The 11,456-nt window shown below is 47.5% G+C and overlaps 1 long non-coding RNA gene across 1 annotated transcript in view; it reads left to right on the top strand.

The window, feature by feature from the left end:
* Positions 1-583: 583 nt before the first annotated feature.
* LOC132401014 (uncharacterized) overlaps positions 584-11,456 on the top strand; it is a 30,396-nt gene continuing 19,523 nt past the window's right edge. The window contains exon 1 of the long non-coding RNA XR_009514451.1: positions 584-1,440. This is a non-coding gene — a long non-coding RNA (uncharacterized LOC132401014). The remainder of the gene's footprint in view (positions 1,441-11,456) is intronic.

The following is an 11,456-nucleotide window of genomic DNA, read 5'->3' as shown; positions in this document are numbered from 1 at the left end:
GCTCACAAATAGCCAGCGTGCAGGCACAAAGACCAGGTCCGCAACAAAGGGGAAAAGCCTGCGGGGGTTTGTGAGTACGTGTCCCTTGGAGCATCCGCACCCGGGGAGGGCGGGATGAGGGAGGCTTTAAAGCAAGGCTGTGAAGTTCGAATAAAATCATCTTTAGTTGCAGTTTACCGACTCCGTCGTTATTTTAGCGCTGCGTGTAGCACACCGCTACAACCTCATATTATGTGTGTGCAGCCTCCTACCTGATGGCCTGAACATTGATTTCTCTTACACTCAATAATTTCAAACCCCTCCCCTTCTCTCTTTTTCCATTCCTCATTCTGACTCCCCTCTTACCCCTTCTTTTCTCCTCATCTGCTCATCACCTCCCTCTGGTGCCCCCCCCTCCTCTTTCTCACATGGTCTATTCTCCTCACCTATCAGATTCCTTCTTACTCAGTCCTCCACCTTTCCCACCTATCACCTCCCAGCTTCTCATTTCATCACCCTTCCCCACACACCTTTCTTCTCATCTGGCTTCACCTAGTTTGTAGCTTGTATTCCTTAGCCTGTTCTCCCCCCCCCCCACCCCCATCTTCTTATTCTGGCTTCTTCCCCTTCCTTTTCAGTCCTGATGAAGGGCCTTGGCCCAAAATGTCAATTGTGTGTTCCCTTCTATACAAACTGCCTGACCTGATGAGTTCCTCTCGCATTTTGTGTGTTGTTCATTTTGAAAATCCTCAACCACTTCCTTTAGCAGCTTATTCCATACACTTAACAGCCTCTGTGTGACGCTGCCCCTCAGTTTCCTGTTAAACCTTAAACCTATGCCCTCTAGTTTAAGATCCCACAACTCTGGGAATTGCTCTGTCTACAGTAGTTTTATGCACCTCTCTAAGATCACCTCTCATTCTCCAGTGCTCCGAGGAGTGAAGTCCCTACCTCTCCCTGTAACTCAGTCCCTTGAGCATTGGCAGAACACTCAGAAATCTCCTCTGCACTCTTTCCGGTTAATGACATCTTTCCACAACCTGTTCAGAGTGCTCTCTGTCCCTCAAATCATGCAGCCCCACAGCCTCTGATATCTCCGCCTGAACCCATCATCCCTGCACTGGACTGTGGTCTGACTCCAGCATTCCATCGCGAGTACCTCAACCCCACAGCCTCTTCCACAACATTCAACACACATCGCTTGAAACCAAATCTCTCTGGCCAGGCTGCCTGCATACTCATCCAAGGCTCAGGATCAGATTTCCCTCTACTCCCTAGAATCTTGGCATGTATTACCATGTGAAGGCTGCCATATAAATGCAAGCTGTTGCGGTCTCCTTTGTCCCTGATAGCCAGTTTTCTTTCATCGGTCGCCACCAACAGCACGAATGGCCCTGGGATCTATGTGTGCACAAGATGGTCGCCATATTCTCCCACATATCAGGGGGAGCAGCATTTCAGGTAATTAGTGGTATGGGAATCGGTTCTGAGAGATGCACTGTGTGTTTTTTTTACCTGGTTTTCATCAGATTTCAATAGGAATTGCTGTCAGCTTCACTCCACTCACTCACCATTTCACCCTGGCAACAGCGAGCTCTCCAGTTGCTTCTCAGACTACAGAACAGCTGGCAGGTAAGGGCAAGTATCTCTGCTATCGTTGGTGATTAGAGAGTAATTAACTATCCTGTGCTTTCCCTTCATTCAGGCTGATCTTTGACCTGAAGCAATTCACTCGAGAAATGAGCTATTAGTGCCCCCTGAAGTCAGGCGAGAGAGCAGCATGTGTAATTCCAAGCACAGGGAATCTGGGGCTCGATCTATGTCAGGAAAAACAGCCAGCTTAATCAAGGCCTCCTTCACCCAAACATTCTCTCCCATTGGGCAGATTTAAAGGTTTGAGAACACCAGTCACTGAGCTTGAGGATAGCTTCCATCCCAATATTTAACAGCTTGAGATACGAGCTTGGTGATACGAGCGTATCACCAAGCTCGAGGACAGCCTCCATTCTACTAACAGACTCTTGAAGGGAATCGTCATACACTCAAAACTGAACTCCTGAGATCTCCCAAAATGCCCTTTTCTGGCCCTTTCACTTCGCTTGACGTTCACTGCACTTTCTCTGTACCTGTAACATTATATTCTGCATTCTGTTATTTTTTTCTTCTCTTTACACTTTAATGTACTGATGTATGGAATGATTTATCTCGACATCATGCAAACAAAAGTTTTTCCCAGTATCTTGGTGCATAGAACAAAAATAAACCAATTCCACTCTAGGTCCTTTTCCCATATGGAAACTTGCCCAAATGAGCAAATGTGGCATAGCGCCCCGGTGGGGGAAGAGCCACTGTCCCACTGCACCAGAGATCTAGGTTCCATCCTGACCTCAGCTGCGTCTTTGTGGAGTTTGTTCAATCTCCCTGAAACCACGTGAGTTACCTCTGAGTGTTCCAGTTCCTCACAAATCGCAAAGAGGAAGCATGGTAAGCATACTTACCTACTATAAATTGCCATCAGTGTGAAGGTGAGAGGTAGTTTCTGTGGGCAGCTGATAGAAATGTGGAGAGAACTAACAAGCAAATGATATTGCCCTGTGTCCAACATAAATCTGGTGGGCTGAATGGCCTTGTTCTCTGTTCTAAGGTAATTCTTAATCTCCCAATCTACCTCATCGTGGCCCTTGCACTTTATTTGTCCACCTACACACTTCTACATTGACTGGTTGCATCATGCTCTGGTCCGGCAATTCAAATGGGCGGGAACATGAGTAGTGTAGTCTGTTCAGTACGTCATGTGTGCATCCCTCCCCCACCATTGGTAGCATCCTACATGAGGCATTCCTCAAGAATGCAACATCTGTCATCAAAAACCCACTCCATTCATCTTTTCACAGCTACCATGGGCCAGGAGGTACAAAAGCCTGAAGTTCCAGACCACCATGTTCAAGCAAAGTCCCTTCAACCACTCGTTTGTTTAAGCAACCTGCATAATCGTAATCTCTACCTCAGTATAGCAACGCTGTGGACACAGTGGACTTTGCTTTGGTTCTAATGTATGTTTTCCTTCTGACTGTTGTGTCTGTAATGCAATGTGCCTGTGATGCTGATACCTGTATATACAGTGCATGCACTTGTGCATGTGGCAATGCACTTGACTTTGACTTTAGACTTTGAAGCTCATCAAGTATTCTCATGGTACAGACGTGGACTGCAGTGTGGGTTGTGAGAAGAATGCAGGGAGCATATAAATGGGTTAAGTGAATAAATGGGAAGTTGCGGATTTAGAAGGAAATGAGGCCATCTGCTTCAGTAGAAGAAAGAGAAAGATGGTGTGCATTTCAAGTGGGTGAGAGATCGCAAAGAGCTCATGTTCAGTGAGACCTTCATGTCTTTGTACAAAATTCACAAAAGTTAAAATTCAAAGGTTCATTTAATTATCAAAGTATGTATGCAGAATACAACTCTGAAATTTGTCTTTACAGAAAAACATAGCAGTTGAAAGAAAGACATCAATCCCACCACCCCCCCCCCCCCCGCCCTGTGTCCTCTAGTTGTAATCTTCTCAAGTCAAGTCAAGTCAAGACAAGTCACTTTTTATTGTTATTTCGACCATCACTGCTGGTACAGTACACAGTAAAAACGAGACAACGCATTTCAGGACCATGATGCTACATGAAATGGTACAAAAACTACACTGAACTACGTAAAACAACACAAAAAAACTACACTAGACTACAGACCTACCCAGGACTGCATAAAGTGCACAAAACAGTGCAGGCATTACAATAAATAATAAACAAGACAACAGGCACAGTAGAGGTCAGTAAGTTGGTGTCAGTCCAGACTCTGGGTATTGAGGAGTCTGATGGCCTGGGGGAAGAAACTGTTACATAGTCTGGTCGTGAGAGCCCGAATGCTTCGGTGCCTTTTCCCAGATGGCAGGAGGGAGAAGAGTTTGTATGAGGGGTGCGTGGGGTCCTTCATAATGCTGTTTGCTTTGCAGATGCAGCATGTAGTGTAAATGACTGTAATGGTGGGAAGAGAGACCCCGATGATCTTCTCAGCTGACCTCACTATCCGCTGCAGGGTCTTGCGATCCGAGATGGTGCAATTTCCAAAATAGGCAGTGATGCAGCTGCTCAGGATGGTCTCAATACAACCCCTGTAGAATGTGATGAGGATGGGCGGTGGGAGATGGACTTTCCTCAGCCTTCGCAGAAAGTAGAGACGCTGCTGGGCTTTCTTTGCTATGGAGTTGGTATTGAGGGACTAGGTGAGATTCTCCACCAGGTGAACACCAAGAAATTTGGTGCTCTTAACGATCTCTACCGAGGAGCCATCAATGTTCAGCGGGGAGTGGTCGCTCCGTGCCCTCCTGAAATCAACAACCATCTCTTTTGTTTTACTCACATTCAGAGACAGGTTGTTGACTCTGCACCAGTCCGTTAGCCGCTGTACCTCCTCTCTGTATGCTGACTCCCCTCGCATACTAAGAAAAAGAAACAAAAACTCGGAAACCCAAACTATTCACAACTCCTCCCTCACACAAAAACAGATCACCCATGTGCAGAAACAACAAGGACATCAAATCCCAAACCCGAAGCCTGCCAAGAATCAGCAGCCCCTCCAAGGGCAGTGACACGGACCAGCAGCCTCTCTGAGGGCAGTGACACGGACCAGCAGCCTCTCTGAGGGCAGTGACACGGACCAGCAGCCCCTCCAAGGGCAGTGACACGGACCAGCAGCCCCTCCAAGGGCAGTGACACAGACCAGCAGCCTCTCTGAGGGCAGTGACACAGACCAGCAGCCCCTCCAAGGGCAGTGACACAGACCAGCAGCCTCTCTGAGGGCAGTGACACAGACCAGCAGCCTCTCTGAGGGCAGTGACACAGACCAGCAGCCTCTCCAAGGGCAGTGACTGAACCAGCAGCCTCTCTGAGGGCAGTGACACAGACCAGCAGCCCCTCCAAGGGCAGTGACACAGACCAGCAGCCCCTCCAAGGGCAGTGACACGGACCAGCAGCCCCTCCAAGGGCAGTGACACAGACCAGCAGTCTTTCTATGGGGATTGACCCGAACCAGCAGCCCCTCCAAGGGCAGCGACTGAACCAGCAGCCCCTCCAAGGGCAGTGACACAGACCAGCAGCCTCTCCAAGGGCAGTGACACAGACCAGCAGCCTCTCCAAGGGCAGTGACACAGACCAGCAGCCTCTCCAAGGGCAGTGACACAGACCAGCAGCCTCTCTGAGGGCAGTGACACAGACCAGCAGCCTCTCCAAGGGCAGTGACACAGACCAGCAGCCCCTCCAAGGGCAGTGACACAGACCAGCAGCCTCTCCAAGGGCAGTGACACAGACCAGCAGCCTCTCCAAGGGCAGTGACACAGACCAGCAGTCTTTCTATGGGGATTGACCCGAATCAGCAGCCTATCTGAGGGCAGTGACACGGACCAGCAGCCTCTCCAAGGGCAGTGACACAGACCAGCAGCCTCTCCAAGGGCAGTGACACAGACCAGCAGCCCCTCCAAGGGCAGTGACACAGACCAGCAGCCTTTCTGAGAACTGCTTGTTCTCCTCTGCATTTGTCTCAATGTTTCAATCTTCCTTGATGCTTTAATCAACAAGAAATGTAGTTGATTGTGGCCCTTTGTCTAGTCTTCATGAGCTTCTCCTCGTGTAGCCCGTGAGAAATGTAGTTGATCGTGGCCCTTTGTCTAGTCTTCATGAGCTTCTCCTCGTGTAGCTCGTGAGAAATGTAGTTGATCGTGGCCCTTTGTCTAGTCTTCATGAGCTTCTCCTCGTGTAGCTCCTGAGAAATGTAGTTGATCATGGCCCTTTGTCTAGTCTTCATGAGCTTCTCCTCGTGTAGCTCATGAGAAATGTAGTTGATCGTGGCCCTTTGTCTAGTCTTCATGAGCTTCTCCTCGTGTAGCTCCTGAGAAATGTAGTTGATCGTGGCCCTTTGTCTAGTCTTCATGAGCTTCTCCTCGTGGTAGCTCGTGCTCGCATTTCTCTCCTGGAGTTTTCTTGGGGACATCAGAGTGCTAGCTCACTCAATCGAACTACAAACTGTAAGTCTCAGGCTCCAACAGCTTCAAACCTGTAATATGCAGGCAAAGAAAATAACAAAATGTTGTTGCATCTGAAGGGGCTGCTCCTCAAGTTCTGGTTGCATTTCAGCCCCGTGCTCCTGATCCTCGGTCACCCAGCAGACGGGGTGGGTCACGTTGTGATCTCCTGGTCAGTTTGCTCCTGGGCCTGGCCAAGATGGCCATTCACTGGTCCAAGCAATGGGCAGTTAAGGCTTTTGCTTCAGCTGACTGCCAGCTCCTCTTTGAGGAAACACCAGGTTCACTGGAGGATTTCCAGGACTGGTGGGAATTCTAGGGGCTCAAGTGTGTTTGGATAGTGATAGGTGATTTATAATTATAAAATATAAACATTGCGTATTTTGAAATACTGTAATATTGTATTCCAGTGATACTGTAATTGTTGAATAAACCATCTTTGGAAAAATAAATCAGAAGTTTTATTACATAGAAGGTTTCAGTCCCAGACTACAGACATCTTGTTCCAATTATATAGAACTCCAATGAGTTCTGACACATGTCTGACACATTTCCATTGAGTCACAGTGTTTGAAAGCACAAAAGCAGGCCATTTGGCCCAGCTTATGCCTACCAATTTATCTACCTGAGCTGGTCCCATTTCCCTTTTCATATAACCTGTCTAAATGTCTTTTAAAGTTGTTAATGTACCTGCCTCTTCCACTTCCACTGGCAGCTCATTCTATATACACCACCACATGCTGCTATGAAAAAGAGTTACCCTTAGGCCCTTCTTCTTGTCTCACCTTCAATCTGTGTCCATTACGTTTAGACACCGTGACCATGCCCCTTATCCACACCACTCATAATTATCACCCACTTGTCTGCTATGCTCCAGAGTAAAATGTCCCATCTGAACTAACCTATCCTCATAACTCAGGTCCTCCATTCCCGGTAACATCCTTGTATTATCTTTTCTGCACCTTTCCTAGCTCAAAATCCTTCCTAATCCCGGGTGACTAGGACTGCAGGCAGTACTCCAAGTGTGGCCTCATCAACCACTTGGACGGTTACAATATCTTGTCCCATTTCCTGTACTCACTATCCTGACAGATGAAGGCAAGAGGATCAAGCACCTTCTTCACCACCCTGTCTGCCCACTTTGTCACCACTCTCAAGGGACAAAGTACCTGTACCACTGTGTGTCCCTATTTTTCAGGACCCTACTATTTACTATGCAAATCCTGCCCTGTTTTAACTTACAAACTGCAACACATCACGTGTGTCCAAAGTCTGAGGGACAAAGAAAGGGTGGATGCTCTCAGCCTTTTTCTCAGGTTTGGGAAATCAAGAACTAGAGGGTATTGGTTTAACATGGGGTGGGGGGGAGAGTTCAAAAGGAACTTGAATGGCAACGTGGGTGGTGCGTATATGGAACAAGCTGTCAGAGGAAGTGGCTGAAGCTGGTTCATTAACATCTTTTAAAAGGGAGATGAGCAGGTACACGGATTAGGAAAGTTTTATAAAGGTATTGACCAACGTGGGCGTGAGACTAACTTGGATGGTAAACAAGGATAATTTGGGCTGAAGAGCCGGTATGACTCTCTGACAACACACTAACACCACTCCCACTGATGCCATCTGTGTACCTGCACAGGTGTGCTGATTGTAGCTCTGCAGCCGGTCTGAACGCTTACAAAGCTGCTGTTTACCTCAGCCTTCACTGGCTCCAGTAATTCCAGCTTTCTGGCACAACTCTCTCCCACCTCCACTATCTCCACCCTTTGATCTGCCCCTGCTTTATCAAGGCCTCTACGTACTTCCTCCCACCTGCTCCTTTTGATGCTCTGCTGGTTGTTCCTGACCAGAGACTTCAATGCATTGGGGAGGGGTTCCATCCACACTATGAAACCCCTCCACCCCACTCTCAGACTCTGGCCTTGGACAAGCCTGGGCTGGTGCTGCTTGAACCCTCCACACCAGTTACTTCCTTAACACAGCATCGCTTGGCCCATCTAATTCATTCAGCTCTCAGCAGAGTAATTCATTCTGTCCCTTTATCATCCCTCCCCCCGACCCCCTGCAAATTATTCTCACATTTCTTTTCGACTTCCCTTCTGAAGATCCCATTGTATGTAAGAAGCTTCAGAGAGCTGCAAAGAAACTGCATCTGCAAGAAAAGGCGGTGTGGTAAATTCCAGCCAACACGTCACAGGCACATCCCTGCTCAACATTGGTAGTATCTAGAGGAGATACTGCCTCAGGAAAACAGCATCCATTACAAAATCCCCACTGTCTGACTCACACCATCAGACAGCAGATACAGAAGCCTGAAGTAACACAAAACCAGGATCAAGAACACATGCTTATTTCCTTTCAAGCATTCTTATGTCTTGTGGTCTTACTGCTCTAATAGTGTTCTTTCTTGTACAAATTGTGGATAAATTATTCTTATATCATAACTTTCTTGTGAATGTTGCTGACCTGTTGCTATGTTCCTCTAATGCTGTTGCAGGTAAGTTTTCACTGTGCCTGTGCACACATATATTTGTGCAAATGACAATAAACTTGACTTGTTCGCACCACACTGTTGGGTCCTTTTTTAAAGCACTCTTTTGGTTAGTGGCAGGAACAATGACAATGGTTAGAAGACTTTTGAACAGGTGCATGGATGGGAGAGTTTAGAGGGATATGGGCCAAACCCAACTGTAGACAAGTGTAGATAAGCAACAAGGAGGAATTTCTGTGACAGGGAGACATTCTCCAAGGGATTCTCTCAGTTACAGCCACAACCTTGGCTGATGGACAAGAGCTCAGCCCGAAAATATCCCAATCAGCAAGTTGATTCCCTTCTCTGACAGGCAGAAAGATGGTCAACATTTGGCGTCAGGACTGAGCAAAATAATCAATCCTGGTGCAGGGACTAAACCCAAAATTTTGACCATCCCTCTGCTTCCACAGATGCTGCCTGACTTGCAGAGTCTCCCCAGCACCTTGGTCATTTGCTCTGGATTCCAACAGCTGCAATCTCATGTGTCTTTGTGCTGCTATTTTCCATTTTGGATGAGGCCGTCCACATTGCTGAGGCAAGGGGTTTGAGGGAGAGTGAAAGGAGGGGGTTAGGGTGTAGAAGCAGATATGACAGCAACATTTAAGAGGCATTTAGACAAACACATGAACAAGAAGGGAATGGAGAGATTATAAACCATGTGCCAGCTGATGTGCCGTCTGAATTGGCATTATAATTGGCACAGATATCGGGGGCTGAATTAACTGTTCCGGTGGAGTTCTATGAGAGCATTCAGCCCATCAGGCCTGGACTGGCTCTTTAAGGAGATCTCCAATTACTTCCTTCAATCTGATATAAAGGTGTGTTTAGTAGAGATAGGCTCATAGAATTACAGACCTACAGAGAATGGAAATAGGCTCCACATGGTGACCAGTGTGCCAATCCCATTTGACCCATATCTTTCTAAATCTTTCCCATCCACACACATGTTCAAAAGACTTTAAACATTGTCACTGTACCCATACCTCTTCGCTTCACCTGGCAGCTCATTCCACAAACCCACCACAGTTTGTGTGAAAAACTAGCCTTTCAATTCCCCTTTAAATCTCTCTTCTCTCAGCTTAAACCCATGTCCTCTGGTTTTAGACTCCTCTGTCCTGAGGAAAAGACTGACCATTCGGCTTCTCTATGCCTCTGATTATTAGATATGTCTATCAGGTAGGTCACCCTGCTCCTAGGAAAACAATTCCAGCTCATCTAGTCTCTCAAGCCCTCCAGACCTTTTTGCACCTTCTCTGGGGTAATCACGTCCTTCCTGTGGCCTGAGCTGGACCATTTGAGGTATAAGGATAAGAAAACAGGATGGATAAATTTGATCAGGATTATATCTTCTTTCAGTCTCTGCCCTCAAACTTTAATATTCATTTCCCTTCTCTCACTCTTTTCCTTGCCCGTAGTCACAGTCCCATCCCCAGGGCATAGATCTAAGGTGAGAGGGGAAAGATTTAAAGGAGATCTGAGGGGCAGCTTTTTCAGCCTGATGGTGGTGGGTATGTGGAACAAGGGGCTAAAGTAAGGTACATTTGAACTGGTTCATGGATTGGAAAGCATTTAGAATCTGGGCCCAGCACAGGCAATGGGATTAGCATAGATAGGTACCTTGGTTAGCATGGATGAGTTAGGCAGAAGGGCCTGTTTCTGTGGCGTACAACTATAACTCCATTAATTTATTTGGTAATCATCAGCACTGTTTCTGGCCTCTTTGAGTAATTCTCAGTCTAGATCTCATTTTCTACATCAGTAGCCATAAAATCTTTGCCAAAAATGTACTCCCAATGTGACCTCACCTAACCTAGAGAAGCAAAATGCATACTGGGTTTCCCTTTGAAGTACATCTCCATTCTGTCCAAACCTGCAGTTCTTGTCACGTTAATTTGCCCTCTGTAGGTCTCTGAACTCCCAAATTACTCCATGAATACACAATACACCATAAGTTTGAGGAACAGAATTTCATCTTCTCCCCCGGTCAGGTCAGATGAGAAATGGATAGGGGCTGCAGGAAAGGCATGAGCAGCCGAGGACAGCTACGTGATCGAGCGGGAGAAGGTTAGACGTGCCTTTCACCAGAGACCTTGGCGATATAATACAGTGTCAACAGCACTCCCACTGGGATTCCAAGCACAACAATGTTCATTGAAGAGAGCATTGTGCAGGAACAGGCAAACATCCTGTGTGCAAACACGTTCACATTCTGAAACTGAACGTGCTCACACACAGGATCTTTGCAGGATGAGACTGCATCCAAGAAAGTAGGAGCAGGAGCGGGTAGTGCAGATACACCCCAGGGTAGAAACCCCTTCAACTGCAGATCCACCCCAGGGCAGAAACCCCTTCAACTGCAGATACATCCCAGGGTACAAACCCCTTCTACTGCAGATCCACCCCAGGGCAGAAACCCCTTCAACTAGAGATACATCCCAGGGTACAAACCCCTTCCAACACAGATACACCCCAGGGTAGAAACCCCTTCAACTGCAGATCCACCCCAGGGCAGAAACCCCTTCAACTGCAGATACATCCCAGGGTACAAACCCCTTCTACTGCAGATCCACCCCAGGGCAGAAACCCCTTCAACTAGAGATACATCCCAGGGTACAAACCCCTTCCAACACAGATACACCCCAGGGTAGAAACCCCTTCAACTGCAGATCCACCCCAGGGCAGAAACCCCTTCAACTGCAGATCCATCCCAGGGCAGAAACCCCTTCAACTGCAGATAGATCGCAGGGTACAAACCCCTTCTACTGCAGATCCACCCCAGGGCAGAAACCCCTTCAACTGCAGATCCACCCCAGGGCAGAAACCCCTTCAACTGCAGATACATCGCAGGGTACAAACCCCTTCTACTGCAGATCCACCCCA

This window comes from Hypanus sabinus, chromosome 10, assembly GCF_030144855.1.
Source record: "Hypanus sabinus isolate sHypSab1 chromosome 10, sHypSab1.hap1, whole genome shotgun sequence".
Taxonomy (NCBI): Eukaryota; Metazoa; Chordata; class Chondrichthyes; order Myliobatiformes; family Dasyatidae; genus Hypanus; species Hypanus sabinus.
Note: the sequence above shows the minus strand (reverse complement) of the source record. Positions and strands in the feature narration are given on the sequence as shown.